The 21962-nt window shown below is 40.9% G+C and overlaps 1 protein-coding gene across 18 annotated transcripts in view; it reads left to right on the plus strand.

Moving 5' to 3' along the window:
- Window positions 1–21962, plus strand: part of LOC309860781 (uncharacterized protein) — a 130669-nt gene that overhangs the window by 101201 nt on the left and 7506 nt on the right. For 6 of the 18 annotated variants that reach the window (XR_014309623.1, XR_014309624.1, XR_014309625.1 and 3 more), the window contains 4 exons: window positions 12016–12150; window positions 16867–17074; window positions 17919–17973; window positions 19512–19764. The gene's annotated coding sequence lies outside the window, so the exon portion shown is untranslated. Of the gene's footprint in view, window positions 1–12015; window positions 12151–16866; window positions 17075–17918; window positions 17974–19494; window positions 20056–21721; window positions 21935–21962 lie in introns of those variants that run through there. The other 12 variants (XR_014309621.1, XR_014309622.1, XR_014309632.1 and 9 more) reach the window with 5 other exon arrangements.

Consider the following 21962-nt stretch of genomic DNA (forward strand, 5'->3'; position numbering starts at 1 on the left):
TACGGGGTATTGGGCTCAAATATTCCAACATAGCCAGAATCTAAGCTGGGCAAAGTGTTAAGATTGCACATAATTTTATTTAGATGCAGAACTTTTACAGACTATTACAGAGAGAAAGGAATGGCAATCCTTTTGCAAGGACCCTGCCATCACTTGTATTTTAAAAACCTAACACAGAGAATTTTGAGAGAGAAAAAAAGGTTTTAACATCCTTAAGTGACTACATATTTTATTATATCTAATATATCTGAACTACTATTTAAAGAGCTCAGAGCACTTTCCAAATGTGGGATTGTTCTAGTCTAAAACACTTAGGAAGTCCATCAGCCTTGAATTAGACAATAGACATTCTCTCCATTTCTGGTTTCTTCTCTAATTGATGCTTCCGTTTGAGCTGAAAGAGTTGCAATTTCCTTGATTGTCTCTCCTTCAAAATTCCCCAGACCATTGCTTATCCCAAAGCCCAAATGTCTGCCTATCCTAGTTGTAGGTATGTAAATAACATTTAATCTTTCTTCCTTCCTTTGAAGAACGAATTATGGAGTCTCTAACAAACATCCGCTAGATTTTATTTTAGAACTAGAAGGATAACTGGATTTCCTGGAGCAACAAGATTCACATATTTCTACTCTCCTATAACTTAAAATCACCAGGGGTGGCCACCCACCCAAGTGGTTATGTGCACCTGGGCAAGAACAGCTTGGGCAACAGCCAGATAAAAGAGAGTGTTTGGTACTAAGTAGATGCAGGAGGCTCCCCCAAGTCTAACATCGGAAGGTCAGACCTGCTCCTGCCAATTCTTCGGTATCAAAGAAAAGAAAGCATAAAGACTAAAGAGCAGATTTTCTGCTTTGTCTGCCTTCCCCTAGCAGAGGATGTCAGGGGCCCCAGCACAGTGAGGAGTATCATCAGAAGTGCCCCATCAGCAGTGACAAAGGGCTGTGTTGGAACAGGTTGAGAACCCAGAGAGATTCTGCTCACTGGCCTTGCACCCGGACCTGGTCCAAGATAAGGAAACTCATCACCTGTTATCTTTGGAGACTCCATACATAGCAGATGCTTGAGAAAGGATTCAGTGCCACAAAGGATCCTACAAAAACCAGAGACCACCTGGTTTTTGCCTTTAAGGAACTTCTGAAATGGTTGTGGCATATTTGTTTTCCAATAAACACACTGTGCTTGGAGGAGAGACAAGCTCTTCCGAGAGAGGTTTGACTAATTCTAGGGAGGGGGCAGGGCAGACTCAGGGAGGAAAGCCTCACAGAGACCCGAGGGAGCAGTAGAGATTGGTCAGGTTGAAAACAAAGGCAGGAGAAGCATTCTACCGGGACAGGCCCGACAAAGTCACAGAGACCTTGGGACATTCCTTAGGGAATATCATCTATCAAGTGTTACTAGGGTAGGAATTTTGTTACTGATGGGGCTACCTAGAGAGGTAGGATTCAGCTAAACTCTAAAGGCTTTGCTTACTCTAAAGCTAGGATGAAAACCTCAAATGCTTTTAAGAGATCGGGCAGAAAATTAAGTGGTGATACCGTATAACACATAGCGAACATGAGCACTGCTTAAGAGCAGTGAATTTAGATCTAAGAACACCAAATCCCTCAACCAAAATACCTTGGCGGACAGTATGGTCTGCCTCCTTGGCCATTCATATCGGGGTACAGGCCTCAGGACAAACAGAAATATTCCTGGGATACAGATCAGTCAGCAAGAGATACCATCTCTAAGCTAACCAGAACCCATGTGAATCATAGAAGTCGTTCAGGGAGCAGCAAGGCTGATGCTGAGACCGGGAGGCAGCTAGCTAACTGAGCGCGTGCTCAGCTACTTTGAGATTTCATCAAGTGGCACTCCTGGCTAGCTCTGCTGGGGGAGTATGCAACTCTGGATCTCAGGGTCATGAGTTCAAGCCCCACATTGGGTGTAAAGATTACTAAAATAAATACTTTTTAAAAAGATTCCATAAAGCAAAAAACCCCTTGTTTATAATCATTACACACGCCTTACAATTCATATGCTGAGGGCCAGTGTTCCCACCCCAGATACCCCCCAAAAGAAGAGATCACCCCCATCATTTTTATCAATAAACTTCCTATCCCCCCATGGTAGCTTTTCTCATTCATCGGTTTTCTTTACTTTTTCTTTTCTGTTTTCTTTATTAAGGCCAAAAGTACAAATGGAGAAGCTTCTATTTGAATTTTACTCTTTTTTCCTTAAACTATATGCTATAAAGTTTTCCTTAAAACTTTATATATGAATAAATAAGGCCTTAATATATATATGCATATGTGCATATATATATGCATATAATGTATATGTAAGAGATTTTTTCTGTCTACCTACAATGCCTGCCAGCGATCGGGGAAAGTGCAGTCACTTCCCAACAGGCTGTCAGAGGCCCAGGACTCACACTCCGGTAAGACTTTAATCTTGATGAACACGGGTTCTGTGGGTGTGTGTGTGTGTGTGTGTGTGTGAGCGAGCACGTGTCTTTGGAGGGCAGGCACTGTGCCGAGTCGTGTGTGTCCTCCTCTGTACTTACCACAGTACAGGCCCACACATCTGCCCAACTGTCCAGGCGACAGTGGGCCAGCTTGTTGAGTGGGTTCCCTGGGGGTTTATGACTTGATTATAAATTCCTTCCTGCCACCTAGGAGGAGGAAAAAGGGATGAGGAGCTTACTGTGAACACGACTAGTAACTGTGCTAGGTGTTTTATGTACTGTTTTATACCTATTCCTCACAGTCTTACAATATAGTTACTTGTTTTCCACTTGATGGAGGAAATTGAGGTTCAGGTAGCTTCCCCAACATCACGAACTATTGTACCTTTGGTGGTCTGACACCAAAACCCAAAATCTGAACTCAGGAGGGGGCAAAAGTTCCCTATTGAGAAAGGAAAATATTGACTTGGCCCACCTGATAGGTACTGTTCGGTGGAAATTCTCAGGTTGGCTTTTTATTATCCTTTCCTTTCTTTTTTCCCTCTTCCGTCCTCACTCCTTCCCTCCCTCCCTCCCTCTCTCTCTCTCTCTCTCTTTCTGTCAAATCAGGCTTCTACAAGTTCAGAAGGTGAACAAGTCATGTTACACACCTCTGATAAAATCAGATTTCTGAACCTGCAAAATGAGGTGTGTTGGAAAGTTGCGCCTCCCGGGAGGCACAGCCCCAAACATGTGGTCACCTTACCCGTAGAGCACATTCACAAACCCAAAACGAAGTTTCAGAAAAATCTCTTTGAAAGCTCTTCTCTGCGGATAGGAGCAGCTTTCAACGTGCAGTCGCGAACCTGTTCCCCTCCAGCTGCTCAGCAGAGCTCGCAGCCGGTCGTCCTGCCAGGGTGCCTCTGTCGTCCAGGTCTCTCGGGAGTCCATTAGCGTGTCTTCCTTCTAACCCGTAATCACATGTCAGCACAGAAAGATTGTGCTCCGAATGAGCCTTACAAGTGTGGTAAGATTCTGAACAGCAGCAGGGCGCACTTTATTGGCAAGAAAATCCCAAGCTAATTAAGGAGAAATAAATGAAAGCGTCTCAATTACCCAGAGAAGGGGATAAAATTATCAATAAGGGAAATTTGCTAACACGGATAAAGTTGAGCAACCATCCTATAATAAAAAGAAGACTAAAGAAACAACTGGATAACAAATAGATTTATTTAATGCCTTCTCATATGTTATGGGCTTCTGTTTCACAATATGTTTTAGATGAGGGATGCAGGAAGCAAGGCAAGAAAGAACAAATCTATGAGAAAGAGAATTTAAATGAGTCCTCCTATCCCCCACTTTATTTATTTGGTTATTTATTTATTGAGCAACGCCTGACCTTTTATTTTTTTTAATTTTTATTTATTTATTTTAAGAATTTATATATTTGACAGAGAAAGATCACAAGTAGGCAGAGAGGCAGGCAGAGAGAGAGAGAGGAGGAAGCAGGCTCTCTGCCGAGCAGAGAGCACGATGTGGGACTCGATCCCAGGACCCTGAGATCATGACCTGAGCCGAAGGCAGTGGCTTAGTCCACTGAGCCACCCAGGCACCCAACGCCTGACCTTTTAGAGAGAGAAACTCAAAGTCTGCAGTAAAAAACCTGAGAGACAGAGATAGGGACAGAGACAGGGACAAGCTGTTGGGTCCATGGTCAAAGGAGCGAGACTGATACAAAGCAAAGGTCAAGCAAAGCTTTATTTCGCGACAAGCATGGAGAATCAAACTGACCAGCCAGGGCCGTCTCTTGCAAAGAGGAGACCCCTCCCAGCCTCACAGACTAACTTTTATAGAGTCAAGGCCATGTGGTTGAGCCTGGCCACACACAGGTGGCCAATTGAATTACAATTCACCCTATAGTAGTTATTTGAACTAGCCTATCAGTCTGGTCAGAATTGGAACCTAAAAGGCAGGGCCCACATTCTTGGGTGGTTAGGGAGGTGCTTTCCTGATTAGATGTCTCCACCTGGCTTGGGTCATCCTTGTATTCTGGGCTCTGTTACCTCCCCCTGACCTGACACTTCCTGATATATGGGCTCTGTTATCAGGGGCTGGTCAGTCATATTTTTCTGGTTTCCCAGACTTGTTTCTAAGTAAGTTTCTCCGGGGGGGAGGGCAAGGTCAATCTAAGTTTACTGCATAAACAACAAAATGGCTCGCTCTGGCTAAGCAGGCCCTTATATAAGCAACCACACTAAAAGACATAATTGGAGAAGTCAGTGGGTCTGTAAATCAAGTTCTATGACTTCCTCAAAACCAAGTGAGAATATGTCCATCAAATGCATTCCTATCCAGGCATTAAGAATAATGTATGCTAGGGACAGTTGGGTGGCTCAGTCGCTTAGGCCGCTACCTTCGGCTCACGTCATGATCCCAGGGTCCTGGGATCAAGTCCCATATCCGGCTCCTTGCTCGGCAAGGAGCCTGCTTCTCTTTCCACCTCTGCCTGCCAACTCTGCCTGCTTGTGCACGCGTGCGCTCTCTCTCTCTCTCTCTCTGACAAATAAATAAATAAATAAATAAATAAAATCTTAAAAAAAAAGAAGAAGAAGAATGTAGTCTACTTGACATGGAAGGATTGCCATGATATTGAGTAGAAAGGTTGATGATGATTTTCTAAAGTTTTTCTAAGTTTCATTTTCTATTTAATTTAGTTGGGTAACATACAGTGCTATATTAGTTTCAGGTGTACAATACAGTGATTTATCACTTTCATACATCACCTGGTGTTCATCACAAGTGCGCTCCCTAATCCCCATCGGCTATTTCACCCATCCTCCATCTACCATCCCTCTGGTAACAGTTAGGAGTCTGTTTCTTCGTTTGCCTCTCTCTTTCTTTCCCTTTGCTCATTTGTTTTGTTTCTTAAATTCCACATATGAGTTAAATTATTTGGTATTTAACTCTCTCTGCCTTCTTTCACTTAGCCTAATATCCTCTAGGTCCACCCATGCTATTGCAAATGCAAGATTTGATTATTTTTTATTGCTTATATTCCATTGTAATATCTATCTATTTATTTATCTATCTCACATCTTCTTTATCTTATCAGGTGATGGGCACTAAGGCTCTTTGTATAGTTTGGCTATTGTAGCTATTGTAGATAATGTTGCTATAAACATTGAGGTGCCTGTATTCCTTTGAATTAGTATTTTTGTACGCTTTAGGTAAATACCCAATAGCATGATTGCTGGATTGTTGAGTAGTTCTATTTTCTGCTTTTTGAGGAAACTCCATAAAGGTATGTTATAAATTGATATCATTTTATGTTAATATACTTTCATTGTGTATTCATGGCATAAAATCTACCATTTTAGCCATTTTTAAGTGTACAATCAATGACATTAAATAAATTCACATTTTTGTGCAAACATCACCAATATTCACCTCCAGAAATTTTACATCATCCCAAACTCTGTACCCACTTAAACAATGACTCCCCTTCACCTCCTCCCTCAGTTTCTGGTAACCATTATTCCACTTCTGTCCCTAGGAAGTTGACTATTTTAGATACCTTGTAGAAGTAGAATCATGCAGTATTTGTTTTTTTGCATTTGGGTTATTTCATTTAGCATAATGTCTTCAAGTTTCATTTGTGTTATAGTGCAGATGGAGATCAGAATCTCTTTCCTTCTTAAGTCTGAGTAATTCTCCATTGTATATGTAGTCCACATTTTGATCCATTCTTTCATCTTTGAACACTTGGGCTGTTTCCACTTTTAGCTATTGTGAATAAGGCTTCTATGAACATGGATCTACAGATAACCATTTGAATCCCTGATTTTAATTCCTTTGGGTATATACCTAGAAGAGGAATTGTCGAATCATATGGTAATTCTATTTAATTTTTTGAAGAAATGCCATAATGTTTTCCACACAAGCTTCTATTCACATTTTATAACTATTAATAAAATAAAGAAAAAGAGAGACAAAGATTACATACCAAGATGTTAGCAGTAATTTCTGGGGTGTGAAATGCTGGGCTGATTTCCGCTAGGTATTAGTTACGCATTGATAAATAACAAATTTCCCCTAAACTTAGCTCTAGAAACTATAAGCATTAATAATCTTTGGCAGTTTTTGAGGGCCGGGAATGTGGAGGCACTGAGCTGGTTGGAACTAACTCAGGATCTCCACGGAGGTTGTGGTAAACATGGCAGCGAGGGCTGCAGTCTCTGAAAACTGGATTGGGGCTCGGGGGATCTCTTCCAAGTCTCCGTCCTATGACTGTTGGCAAGAGTCTTTAGTTTTTCACCACACAAGCTTCTCCATAAAGCTGACTATGACGTGGCTTCCTTCAGAACCAGTGATGAGAGAGGGGGTATAAGGGAGATGCTAAGGCAGAAGCAGCAAAGTCTCTGCTAATCTCTGCAGTTACGTGTCACTTTTGCACATTTTGTTGTACACACAAGACCCATTCTGGTATAAAGTGGTGAGGGACGATTCAAGGTATGAATATCTGGAAGCGGGGGTCATCTTGGAAGCTGGCTGCCATATCCTAATAATCTGTATTTTCTTCCTCTGCCCCAATGTTTTTGAGATTATAATTGATATATAGGGAATTTAAGGTATATGACGTGTTTATTTGATACATTAATATACCACAAAATGATTACCACCATCGCATTAGCTAACATTTCCATCATGTCCCATAATTACCATTTTTTATTGTGGTTAGAACTTTTAAGATCCTCTCTTAGCAACATTCAAGTGTACAATACAGTATTATTAGCTAAAATCACCATGTTGGACATTAGATCCCCAGAATTTATTAATCTCATAACTGGAATTTTGTACCCTTTGACCACTATCTCCCCATGTCTGTCATCTTCCCAGCCCCTGGTAACCACAACTTTACTTTCTGTTCCTCTGAGTTGGCCTAAAATGAGTTTCCACATATAAGTGATATCATACAGTTTTTCTCTTACTTCACTTAACCTGATGGTCTCAAAGTTTATCCAAGCTGTCACAAATGGCAGAATTTCCTTCTTTCTCATGGCTAAATACTATCCCACTGTGGGCTTATATGTAACTAAAACATCCTTATCCATTTATCTGTTGTGGGCACTTACATTGTTTCCATTATCTTAGCTATCGTGAATAATGCTGCAATGAACATGGGAGCGCACATACCTCTTCAAGATGGTGATCTTCATCACCCAGAAATGGGATTGCTGGATTATAGCGTAGTTCTATTTTTAATACGTTGAGGACCTTCTGTACTGTTTCCCATAGTGGCTGCACCAGTTTCCATTCCTACCACCAGTGTGCCAGGGTTCCCTTTTCTCCACATCTTTGCCAACACTTTTATTTCTTGTCTTTTTTGATTACAGCCATTCTGACAGGTGTGAGGTGATACCTAGTTATGGTTTTGGTTTGCATTTCCCAGCTGATGAGTGATGTCAAGAACCTTTTCATGTATTTTATGTATTTTCATGTATTTAATTAAAATGTGTATCTTTGGGACATAAAAGGCATACAGGTAGCCTGTAAAACATGTTGAAGCATTAAAAGACAAAAGGGCCTGTAAAAATATAAGGATTTATTCAACTACTGTCTGACTTCAGAAAGAACCAATTGGTTAGAAAATATTTTCATTGAGGGGCATTTTACTACTGTCGCTCAGCTGGGTTATGGCCCCATCATCAGTAGTCAGCTTGAAACAGCAACTCCAGTGGTGGTGAGCATGTGGAATCCAGGAAACTTCCGTGGGGGCTGGAGATGAACTTCCAAAGCATTTCTGGGTAGCCTGCTGCCATGGTTCCATCTTTGGTTGACCTTTTGTTGAGGACTGAAATTGGACAGTTTTACTGAAGGAATAAAGCTAATGTCCTGTCTCTAAATTACACTTGCTTCCTGAAGAGACAGCATGTCACCGTTTCATTGCTCACAGTTTAAAGGTATTTAAAGACTTCTTTCAAAGTTTTAAGTGACAAAACATGAGTTGTAGAACACAGAGAAACAAAAATGTAAAGGGAAAGCATCAATCACATGATTGAAAAATGTGAGATAGGATACAATCACCTGATTTTATTGTCCAGCAATCAACTGAGTGGTTGGGCTCTGGAGTTGGGTAAGCTTGGAGGCAAACCTTGGCTCTGACATTGAGTAGCTGTGCAATCTTAGGGGGAGTTACTGAGTCTGTAGGGGTCAGTTTCTTCATCTGAAAAATGGGTATCTTCAGGGGCGCCTGAGTGGCTCAGTGGGTTAAACCTCTGCTTTTGGTGCAGGTCATGATCTCAGGGTCCTGGGATGGAACCCCGCATCGGGCTCTCTGCTCATCAGGGAGCCTGCTTCCTCCTCTCTCTCTGCCTGCCTCTCTGCCTGCTTGTGATCTCTGTCAAATAAATAAAATAATAAAAAAATCTTTTAAAAATGGGTATATTCATAACATCCCCAAGTTGGGAAGCAAAATAAATGTCCTCATCTGGTGCATGAATAGACAAAAGGGGCTGTATCTGTACAATGGAAAATTTATTTAGCAATAAACTGCCAACATAGGCTATGGCATGGATGAACCTCCAAAACATTTTGCTAAGTGAAAGAAGTCAGATACAAAAGGCCAAAGGACTACATGTTATATGACTCCATTCATATGAAATGTCCAAAAAAGGCAAATTTATAGAGATAGAAAGTAGATTAATAGTTGCCTGGGGCTGGAAGTGGGACTGAAGATTAAATATAAATGAGCAAGAGGACTCTTATTGTGGGAATAAAACTGTTCTAAAACTGGGTTATGGTGATGATTTTGCCACTCAGTAAGGTTCCTAGAAATCACTGAATTGTATACTCAAAATGGATAAATTCTATGATACGTAAAATATACTTCCATAAACTTCTGTTTTAAGGTTGGGAACATCCCACTTGGAGTGGTCTGTGCTAAAAAATAAAAGCTTTAGTGGTAAAGGTTAGGAAAAAAGATAAAATCTCATCTATATTTTCTGTTTAAAAGAGGATATCCGTAGAATGCTCTATAAAAAGTTCAGGGTCTGGCACATGGGGATGCTTGAGCAATTGCCTGGAATTATACCTGCTAAATATCAGCGACTGTAAATAGTAACAGGAAATATGATGAAATACATTTTTCTATGGATGCATTTTTCATATAAGTCAGACAATCTTGTGTAAGTCCTGTTTCTTATCTTATCATCTTTTCTACATTATTTAAGTCTTCTTAGTCATCCCATGATCACATGGAGTATACCGTGTGGCTAAACATAATTTAAACATTTGTTGATGGATATTAGTTTTTTTTAAACTTTGCTTTATAAACTAAATGAAAATCTTTTCCCTTATGTCTTAAGGTATTCATGGAAAGAGTAAAAAAAGTTGAGTAAAATTTCAGCATACAAAATCAATGTACAGAAATCCGTTGCATTCCTATCCACCAAGAATGAAGCAGCAGAAAGAGAAATTAAGACATCAATCTCATTTACAATTGCACCAAAAACAGGATACCCTGGAAATAACCTAACCAAAGAAATGAAAGACCTGTACCCTGAAAACTATAGAACACTCATGAAAGAAATTGAAGATGACACAAAGAAATGTAAAGACATTCCATGCTCATGGATTGGAAGAACAAATATTGTTAAAATATCTATACCACCCAAAGCAATTTACACATTTAATGCAATCCCCATCAAAATACCAACAGTATTTCTCCCAGAATTAGAACAAACAATCCTAAAATTTGTATGGAACCGCAAAGACCCCCAGTAACCAATTCTATTATACTTCCATTCTTTTCTTTTGAAAAGAAAAACAAAGCTAGAGGCATCACAATTCTGAACTTCAAGTTATATTACAAAGTTGTGGTTATCAGAATAGTATAGTATTGGCACAAAGATAGACATATAGATCATTGGAACAGACTAGAAAACCTGGAAATGAATCTCCAACCATATGCTCAATTAATTTATAACAAAGCAGGAAAAAATATCCAATGAGGAAAAGACAGTCTCTTCAACAAATGGTGTTGGAAAAACTGGACAGCAAAATTGCAGAAGAATGAAATTGGACCATTTTCTTACACCATATACAAACATAAATTAAAAATGGATGAAAGACCTAAATTTGAGATAGGATACCATCAAAATCCTAGAGGAGACCACAGGCAGTACCTCTTTGATGTCAGCCATAGTAACTTCTTTCTAGATAATGTCTTTTGAGTCAAGGGAAACAAATGCAAAAACAGACTATTGGGACTTCATCCAAAGAAAAAGCTTCTGCAAAGGAAACAATCAACGAAATTCATGGGATAGTACTGAGCTATCAAAAAGGATAAATCTTGCCATTTTCAGTGACATGGTTGGAGCTAAAGGGTATTATGCTAAGTGAAATAAGTATAAGAATAAAACTAAGAGGAAGATAAATACTGTTTGATTTTAGTCAAATGTGGAATTTAAGAAACAAAACAAATTGAGCAAAGGGAAAAAAAAGGGTGAGAGAGCAAGGCAAACCGAGAAAGAGACTCTTAACTGTAGAGAACAAAGATGGTTACCAGAGGGAAGGTGGGTGGGGGATGGGTGAAATACATGATGGGGACTAAGGAGGGCACTTGCTGCCATGAGCACTGGGTGATGTATGAAAGTGAATCTTTATATCGTACACCTGAAACTAATATTATACTGTATGTTAACTAATTGGAATTTGAATAAAAGCTTTAAAAAAAAAGCACAAAAAGAACGATAGGATCTCAGCACACACCCATGGTTAGTGCTGCTGTTGCGTGTCACCAAATCATTTCCTGGAAAATTTTTGCCATTTATACAGCCACCAACACCGTATGGAATCCCAGTTTCATCCTACAGGGACACTGAATACCACTTTCAAACCTGCTAATTTGATAGGTGAAAAATGATGTTGTTTCTTTCAGTTGAAGTCTCTGTGGTTGGTTACTAGTGAGTCTTCACACATTCCGTGAGCTTATGAGGCATGTTTTATTTCCGTGAATTGTTGGCTCATGTTCTCTGTGCCTGTTCATCATTAAGGATTTCGTTCTTTCTGGTCGACTTATATGAATAGTCCATGGAGGACTTCAACTATCCTTTGTTGTATTTTTTTTCCCAGACTGCTTAGTTCTGTTTAATTTTACTAATAATGAGTTGGAGTTTTAGACACTCATAAAGTTCACTTTGTAAAGCAGATTTGTGGAAGATTCAGAGATAGACACATGGACAGCGTGGAGGGAAAGAGAGAACACCATGTTCTTACCTGCTTCATAATTCAGTGCAGGTGAATAAGTCCATATATGGACCCAAACACAACTGTCACCTTCTTAGTCACAACTTAGCTGTCATGCATGGTTCAACAACCACTTCCTATTCTAGCTATTAGTTCCAAGAGCCCTCTGGATCTCAGGACTGACTCAGGATTAAACTGAAGTCCAAGCATTGTGGTAACATTGTTCTCACATTAAATTTGTCCTTGAGCCGGGCTCCTAACACCAAAAGATTAAATCACGGTTCAGTAATATCTCTCTGATTAACAGCAGATTGCTAAAAAAAACTTTAATACTGTCACTCTAGATCAACTGAAGACTGGAAATGTCAGATGATCACTCAGGAATTTGTCACATGGCTATATTCCAACGGCAGAAACCCAGGCGGTTACCATCATTCATTATGACACATCCCTACTTGCTGCACTGGTTGCTAGCAGAGGTAAGAATTCCCCCTCTAGACCTGTGTTCTCTAAAAACATCTTGAGAACCTTTTCCCAAAAATGATATGTTAACGTGGAAGGGAAATGGTCACTTTTTGGAACTGGTGTTAGTAAATAGTAAAGTGTGGCTCAGTTGGTGAGATATGTAAAATCTGCCTTTATTCCTCTTTTCCCACATTCCTTTCTAGGAATTCCTTCCTACAATCCTAGGAACCCTAGGTCTTTGTATATCCTACTATGTGTCAGGCATCCCTTTTTTTTTTTTTTTAAGATTTTATTTATTCACTTGACAGAAAGAGAGAGTCAGCGAGAGAGGGAACATAAGCAGGAGGGAGTGTGAGAAGAAGAAGAAGGCTTCCCGCCTTGAGCAGGGAGACCGATGCGGGGCTAGATCCCAGAACCCTGGGACATGACCTGAGCCAAAGGCAGACATTTAACAACTGAGCCAGTCATGCACCCCTGTCTGGCACTCTTTAAAATTTTTTTTTTACAAAATAGGGGCACCTGGGTAGGTCAGTGGCCCAGGTCATCATCCCAGGGTCCTGGGATCAAGCCCCATATTAGGCTCCTTGCTCAGCGAGGAGCCTGCTTTTCCTTCTCCCTCTGCTGCTGCTGCTGCTGCTGCTGCTGCTGCTGCTCAATCTCAAATAAATAAATGAAACCTTAAAAAAGGAGTAAAGATAGTTAAGAATTCCTTAAAAATGTAATTGTTAGGTTGGAAATAATGGAAAAATTGATCTTGAAGGTGGAACTAATGGTGTAACTTTGGGAACGTTACTTTATTTCTGAATCTGTTTCCTCCTCTATAAAATAGAAATTAGATCTTTACCCCAGGACCATGCGATGGCTCTAAGGAATTGTAAGTCACCAAGCCCATCATAAATATTTAGGTATTCTTTGATTCTTAGACCAAGGAAATTAACTAGTAGGTCATGTGACTTAATTTCTTGAAGATTACGGTTAGGCAGGAGAATGAAAGAATATTACTCACTTTTTGTTGCTTAAAACACGGTGCTAGGTACTTTTATCTTATTAAACCTACACAACATTGGCTGTTACTCCCATTTCAGTATGAGGAAACAGGCTTGAAGAAATCACCCTCCTTTTGACACAATGTAAAAGTTAGATGCTTCCCTGTGACTCATTTCTGGTGTTCCTTCCATTTGATTAATGCCTAATTTATTGGACTTATTATCCAACTGTATAGGTGACATATCCATTTTGATGACTAATTTTCAGCATCTCAGACAAGATGAAAAGCAAGTTTCTGATGTTGCTCCCAAAGCATACCTTTCCCAGTCTTCCCCCCTCAATAAATGACAACTCCTCTATCCCAGGTGCTAAAACCCAAAACCTCAGTTGTCCTCAACTCCCTCAAAGCCCACTCTGACCTTTAACAAGTCCTGACAATTCCATCTTCAAAATCTATTCAGAATCTGGACAACCTTTTATATTTCCACTAACACTCTGGCCAAGACAACCAGTGACTCTCACTTGTATTATCAAATATCCTCCTCCTAAGTGGTTCGTTTCTGCCTTGTCCCTCTTCAGTCTATTTGCACAAAGCTGCCAGAATGATCCTGCTAAAATGGAGGTCTTATCAAGTCATCTCTGTTCAAAACCTTCCAAAGGGGATTCCACTGTGACTCAGAGTAAGAAACAAAGACCCATGGTGGCTTAAAGGCTCCGTCCATACCACTGAACACACTTTCTATCCATCCCCATGTTGCTCACTCCACCGCAACCACACCAGCCACCTCACTGTGCCCTCTGAGTGATTCTAACTGCAGACTCCACCCAGGCTCGCTCCCTCACTTCCTTCAGGCTTTTATTCAAAAGCTACTTTCTCCCTGAGGGCATCCGTCACCATCCTGTCTAAAACGTTCAGTCCCTAATCATTTGTGTTCTCATTTCTGCTTTCCTGTTTCTTTTACACTTCTCCCCTGTATACTACATACTGTGCTCATTTATCTTGTCTCCCCTCACTAGAATGTAACCTTCATGGGACAGGAATTTAGATCTGCTTTTTCTCTGCTGTATTCTCGGTGCCTAACACATGGTGAGCCCACCATGAATATTTGCTGAGAAAATGAGCTTCTAAATGCTACTTATCTTTGCTCCACCCATTATGTCCTCCCTGTAATACCAGAGCATCCTTTGCAAACACTTAATCTTTTCAAGTTACCACTTGTGTCTTTTATCAGGTAGAAAAGAACTTCCTTAAGGTTTTCCACACCCTTCTCCAGGCTTTCCTGTCTATCATCTGGACACATGGGTCACATGGGTCACATGGGTCACATGACAATCTCTAGCACAATCACTGGCAAAGGGGATGGGACCACCATTGGCTGCCATGGTTTAAGCGTGACTTACTGTGACTGGGTGTGCGGCTGCTGGAGTAAAGTGAGGTTCACCAGGGAGAAGGGAATGGATTTTATAGAGAGAAATAAGCATCTGCCCTATCCACTGAATCGCAATGTCACGTCTTTGGTCACAGTTGAGTTTCATCATCCTCATGAGGAAGGATAGTTGGGCATTCTGACCATTTTACAGAGGAGAAAACAAAGCCACAGAGAGATCATCCAACATCATTCAGTAGATCAGAGGCTTGACCAGTGTCATCTACCCAAGTTCTGGGTTCTGGAGAAGCAGGCTGCTTTAGACAAAAAAAAAAAAAAAAAGAGTAGAGCAGAAATCAGAGACTCAGGGACTCATTTTCACCCTGCACAAAAGAACTATACGACCAAATAGGTATTTTGATCCCTCAGGGCCTCAGTTTCTTCATCTGTAAAATGAAAATAAATTCCCTTTCTTGCTCAGAGCAGTGTTTGGGCTGATTAATCATTAAGACTCTCTTCTTATCTGTTGAATTCCAGCTCAGGCAGAGAAACAGGAGTGAATTGTTGGACTTTAAACCCTGTGCTGCCAGAAGAGAAGAATTAGCTTTCTTTATAATGATCTTTAAAAAAAAAAAAAAAAATCCCCTATTGTTCTGAAAATAAGAACAGAAGGATGATCCTTTTAAACCTCAGTCTGTTCCTGAGGATTTCCTTGCACGACATCTCTAAACCCCTTTTGCTCCAACTTTGACCTTTGACAGGTATTCCTGGCAGGTCGTCTGTTCCTCATTCAGAACTCAAGTCCGCTGTAAATGCATAGCTGGAAGGTTCCATTTCAGAGCCTCTTCGTGGAGCCAACTGCAGAAGCTTTTGTAGATTGAGAGCTATGATACCCCAGTATCCTCCTTGCCAGAGTCCTAGTGCACACAGTTGCTAGGAGGCCTTCATTCCAAATTCTTCTGTTGGACTTCTCACTCCCCTGCATTGTTCCCAGTATGTCACCTGCCTATGAGATTCAAGGTTGTTGTTGTGTGGTTTTTTTTTTTTTTTTTCCTGAGGAGTGGCTTTATGAGGGCAATGGGAGGAAGATGGTTATTCAGTAATTTACTGAACATTGCATGTTAAGCTTTATGGCCATATGATGAATTTTCCAACCTTCTAACTTCAAAGACCTAGACTTTTCTTTTCTGCAGTGTCAAAATTAATATTTAATAACTCTTTACTTTCGGATGGAAATTTAAGGCCTTCCATGTATTCTCTCATGTGATTTTACAATTAAGAAAAATTAGGTAACTCTCACAAGATTAAGCTGGTCAAGAATGGAACTGAGCTCAGATCCTCGGATTACCAGACTGTCTTTTAAGCGTCATACATACCAAGTGTTATAATTTTGCTGCTTTCACTAATTGTGCTGCAGAGGTGAGCACTTAATTCTGGTACTTTCAAAATGTGACCTTTATTTGTACCTTTAATCACCCACTATCAGGATCTGGGGTATGTCAGCTGCTTACACATCTTTTTTTTTTTTTTTTTTTTAAAGATTTTATTTATTTATTTGACAGACAGATCACAAGTAGGCAGAGAGGCAGGCAGGGGGCCCCGATGTGGGGCTCGATCCCACAGGGCTCGACCCTGGGATCGTGACTGGAGCCGAAGGCAGAGGCTTTAACCCACTCAGTCACCCAGGGCCCCAGCTGCTTATACATCTTAAGCCAGGGGTTGGCAGACTTTTTCTGTAAAGGGCTAGATGGTAAACATTTTAGGTTTTGTGGACTGATAAAAATTCTGTTGCAACAATTCAACTCTGCTATGGTAGTGAGAAAGCAGACATAGACAATAGATCAACAAATCAGCATGGCTTGTGTTTCAAGAAAACTTCACAAAACAGGCAGCAGGTTGCATTTGGTCCATGGGCCATTGTTCATTGACCTCTGACCCAGCTTGGTGCTATTAGGACCATGTACTCTTACAAGGTGCTTTCAAGGGCATAGCGAAAATAGTTATGTCTGATTTCTTAGGTGGGAAGGTGAAGTTTGTTTTGCAAAATATTCATCTCGTTACTTCAGAGAAGTCCACACATTTACTTCACTATGTTATTCCATGATTTTTTTTTAAGTTATCAAATGATCCCTTATTGAAATATTTTCCTTTGTAGTTTGTAACTAGCTGAGCATTGTACCACACCACTATTGATATCATCTATGATTTCACATTGCAGCTCACGGACTGGGCAGTCCCCGGAATGTCTTTAAGGGTTTCAGAGAGTTCTCTGGCTAAAGATCGGAGCCACATCTGTCAGGCAATGTTGACAATCTCATCGACAGTGACATGTCCACTGCGCTTAATGTGTTTTTGCTCCTTTCTGTCTCTTGGCAGTTCCTTGAGGGCTTTGGTAATCAGGGCAGAGGCAGAAGGTTCCACTTCAGTCTGCGCCTGTGTGTTCTGAATGGTCAGTTTCACTGCAGTCCTCAGGCCCTTCAAATCACCAGCTGCCTTGTCGCTGTCATCACCAACCTTTTTTGGAGACAGATCCAGGGGGCCGATCTTCTGGACCAGGACAGACTTCCCTACCGGTGCACCTTAGGTACACAACTTGGATCTCACTGGGGTCGAGCTTAGGGGGCGTGGTGGAGGGGCTGGTGTCGGATAAACCCAGATTCAGGACAACCGAAGGCAGCTGCACTTTCACCTCCACCAAGCTGAAGGCCCTAAAGCCATATTTCACAAATTTGACTGAAACACCACAGACTTACAGAATGTTAGGGCACAGGGATATGTAAGATAATCCTGTCTAAACTCTTCATTGTACCAGTGGGGAAACAAAGGACGTTTTTGAAGTTCCCATCTAAAAGAAGTGCGAGTATCTTCTTAGAAGACCAACAATTGTGGAGTATAGAGCTTAATGTGTAGTGCCATTACTGACATTTCTTTTCCAGAGAGAAAACTACAGCATATAAGGTGCATCCTGATAACCTTTCTTTCTTATCTTAGTCATATTACAGGGTTTGTTGTCCTAAGACATTGTAAGAGCTTTTCAAAATATCAGGCAGAAATATATGTCTTATGTTCCTAGACTTAAGCAAATATCTTCAAACTGCGGCTCCTCTGTCCTTCATTTTTGGCCAGGACACTCAACAGCCCCTGTTTTGAGGTAGCCCTCCCACCAGATGCACCAGATGCCAGCAGGCACGGTGTCCGGGTCACAGTCGAATGCAGATGGCACACTTACTTCAGGAGCACTCAAGGGAGTATTATTAGGGAATCACGAGGGCTAGGGCAGCCATCTGAGGGTAGGAGCAGCAAAGTTGTCACCACTCCTAGACCCACAAGGATGAGCAGAGTGAGCCAGTGCTGGAACTTGCCATCATGACAAAAAGCAGTGGTACTCAGTCAGTACTCTAATTTCCATATTGAACTCTTTTGTTTAGAATGATGCCCTTTTCTGACTCAACCCTAAACAGACAGCCCCAGGCTACCTTGCAGGTAAGTAAATACCCTGACCCTGATCTACTCCCTGCTTCTAGTCTCTACCAGAAATCTCCATTCCAGACCTCGTAGTACAGAGCTGCAGGTCAGCCTCTAGGGCAAAGAGCTGGGTCTATGGGAAGGGAGGGGACTGAAGGGCCAAAGGGGGCATCTCTGGCACAGGCCATCAAATAGCTACTGTTAGGGGCACCTGGGTGGCTCAGTGGGTTAGGCCTCTGCCTTTGGCTCAGGTCATGATCTCAGGGTCCTGGGATTGAGCCCCACATGGGGCTCTCTGCCCAACAGGGAGCCTGCTTCCCCCTTCTCTCTCTGCCTCTCTGCCTACTTGTGATATCTCTCTCTCTCTCTCTCTCTGTCAAATAAATAAATAAAATATTTTTTTTAAAAATAGCTACTGTTAGACCATATTTCCAAGAAATCTCAAGAACTTCCTATAACTTCAGCTCTCAGTATGCAGGAAAAGGTAAAGTTAATGACTTTCTGTGTACCCTTTCCTAATAAGAAAGCAGTCAAAGTCTTTGAAATGAGTTTCTACAAGAAGGTAAAAAACTAAAATGCAACACATTTACTGAATGGCTCCTTTGTTTTAATGGAACTGAGTGACATTTAAACACGTTTTATAAAAAAGACTCTCCATGGAATAATGGTCTCTACAAGCCACCTGTGCTTTGCCTTTATGGAGGAGAGTTAAAAAAAAAAAGACTGATCCTGAATTTTAATAAAGAATTTTAAATTAGACACTAAAATAAAAGAAGAAAACCTTCACGCTTGTGTAGCTGCTTGCCTACAGGAGCAATTAAAGTAATGATTCATCCTGTGGAGAATTCTAAGAGAAATTGGTAATTCTTTATCTTTTTTTTTTTTTTTTTAAGATTTTATTCATTTATTTGACAGAGATCACAAGTAGGCAGAGAGGCAGGCAGAGAGAGAGGAGGAAGCAGGCTCCCTGCGTAGCAGAGAGCCCGATGCGGGGCTGGATCCCAGAACCCTGAGATCATGACCTGAGCCGAAGGCAGAGGCTTCACCCACTGAGCCACCCACGTGCCCTATCTTTTCCTATTAGAAACTCTCTTAGGAACCAAGAGAACTCTCTAGAACAGCACTGTTCAATAGCAATATAGTGCGAGCCACAACACAAGACACCCACAACGTTTTCTAGAAAGCACATTTAAAAAATAAAAATAGATAAAATTAATAAATAATGATGTATTTTTATTTGACTTGGTATTTCAAAAACATTACCATTCCACATATAATCAATAATGAAAACCATTAATAGGTTATCTTGCATTCTACTTTTTATACTAAGTCTTTGAAAACGCTGAGGTTTATGTTACCTGCACAGCACATCTCAAGTCACATTCAGGTGCTCAGTGTGGTTAGTGGCAACTGTGACACGGCACAGCATAGAGTATGTCCCAAGGTTGGGTGAGAATTTGTCTCTCATACAAAGGAATGCAGCGTAATACAAAAGAACAGGGGTTACTCTCTGTCCGTGTTTTTCACCAGTGTTTCTAGTTCTCTTTTCCTTTCAGGTGCATATGAGGATTCTTCCCCAGCCCCTTGTGGTTGGGCAAGACCACATGACTTGCTTCAGCCAATGAGACGTACACAGAAATGACCCATCACCTCCAGTTAGCTGCACTGAAGAGCTGGTGTGGGGGCTTCTCTTTTCTCTGCCCCTGCTGTGAGGATTGTGGACACTTCTGTTGGTGTGGAGGTGCCCGGACATGGAAGCTGCTTGAAGTGCTGAGCCAGCCCTTGGAGGACAGGAGCCGGATGTGATTGGTATGGTGACCTGTGTTCTACCGAGTCCCTGCATCTCTCAGTTGGCTTCTCAAGGTTCAAACAACAGCTCCTCCTTCTCATTCTTTCAACCTCTCTGATATTGCTAGCGAGCCCTGATGTCATGCCTTTTCTGAGCCCTGCCCACAGCATTGTAAACTATCCCTTTGTTCTCTCTTCACTTACCCCTTTGTGCCATCTGTTTTCTGTTGTAATTCTGATTGATACAGTTTGCTATCTTGCCCAAATAGTCAATGAGCCTAAAGACAGAATAAAATGAGTACACTGAAGAAATGATTTTTCAAATGAGTGTGAATCAAGTTTCAAAGCAACAACCTAAGGTAGTTCTCTCACCAGTCGCTCTTACAGGAAAGATTTTCTTTTTCTTCCTTAGGTAAAAAGATGTGCACTCATTGTTCATAGTGATTTGTGTCTGTGTGTTGAAGAGATCTGTTTGCTTGAAACTGATCTTCATTCTATCTTTAAATATGTTCCAAGCATTTGCTTACAAATTTAGGTTTGGCAGAAATAGCAGGAAATCAAAAAGAACTAAACTGTGGCTGAAGGCCACCCTCACATTTTGTACCTACCAGCTTGAGTTCCTGAGAAGCCCGAAGCTTGTGAGTTACTGTCGTGTCACTTCTTCACTGCAGAAAGATCAGAAAGCTACAAATAAGCACAAAGAAGATAAAAATAATTCATCTCACAAAGATAATCACCACTAGTGTATGTTACCTCCAAATGTTTTTAGAAATTGTGTCTTATTATCAGAATACAATTTTTAAAAAGATTTTATTTATCTGAGAGAGAGAGAGTGAGAAAGCATGGGAGGGAAGAAGGTCAAAGGGAGAAGCAGACTCCCCATGGAGCTGGGAGCCCGATGTGGGACTCGATCCCGGGACTCAAGGATCACGACCTGAGCCGAAGGCAGTTGTTTAACCAACTGAGCCACCCAGGCTCCCCAGGATACAATTTTTTAATTTGTGTTTTTGACTCAAATTTGGACTTAATTTCTTATCAGTAAGTATATTTTTATACCATTTCTCTTCATAGTAACTGCATTGTCATTATTATCCCTTCTTAATTATCAGCTCGTGCCAATTTTCCAATATTTGAATAACACTACGTATGCACTTCTTTGTATTTTTAAGTATTTACCAATTCCTATGCCAAATTCTCTGCAAATAAATTCTTGGAAATGGGAATGCACATTTAAGAAAGTATACATGATTTAAAAACTTCAGACAGATTTTCAATATGCCCTCCAGAAAATAATCGATCATTTTATACTTTTTTTTTAAAGATTTTATTTATTTATTTGACAGACAGAGATCACAAATAAGCAGAGAGGTAGGCAGAGAGAGGGGGGAGACAGGGTCCTTGCTGAGCAGGGAGCCCGATGCGGGGCTGGACCCCAGGACACCAAGACACCAGGTTCATGACCTGAGCCGAAGACAGAGGTTTTAACCCACTGAGCCACCCAGGCACCCCGATCATTTTATACTCTTGCTAGGAATGTAAGAGATTGCTCTATTCCCACACAGACACCTTGCTAACACTGAGTATCATCTTTGATTTTGTCTCTTAAATAAGAAATAAATAGTTATTTGCTTTAAGTTTGCATTTCTATAGTTACAGCGAAAGAAAATATTCTGGTATTTTGGACAATTCTGTTTCTTCACTTATGCTTTGCCAGTCTTTGCAGTTTTCCCATTTTATTATTAGTGAACATTTATACTTCTAAAACTCTACTAAATGCTAACTTTTGAGTATTTTTGTTACTCTTTCCTGACATACTATTCCTTACCATAACTCCTACAACCCAATGGCATTGATATGTTTTCATTGTAAATGAAGAAATGAAAGCTTCAAAGAGTTAAGAAACTCAATCAGGATGACTGATTTTAGTTATTTTGGAAGATGCTGCTAGTGCTGTCTCCCAGTCCCCTTGTCCATCTAGTGCATCCAGCCATCATCTAGCCGCCATGATGGTTGGTGGCTAACAACTCAGAGTTGCACCCTTCTCAGGAAAATAGTCCTCAGTTTGTCCCAAGTATTTGGATGGCCAACGAACAATGACTGACAGATACAGTGAGGATACAGAGGCCCAGCCTGCTTGCTTCAAGGCCAGAAGACTTCATGGTGCCATGTTTGCTCTACATCTTCCAGTGAGGTCAGGCTGAGGTAAAGCTTCATTTGAA

This window comes from Mustela nivalis (genome assembly GCF_964662115.1).
Source record: "Mustela nivalis genome assembly, chromosome: 3".
NCBI lineage: Eukaryota > Metazoa > Chordata > Mammalia > Carnivora > Mustelidae > Mustela > Mustela nivalis.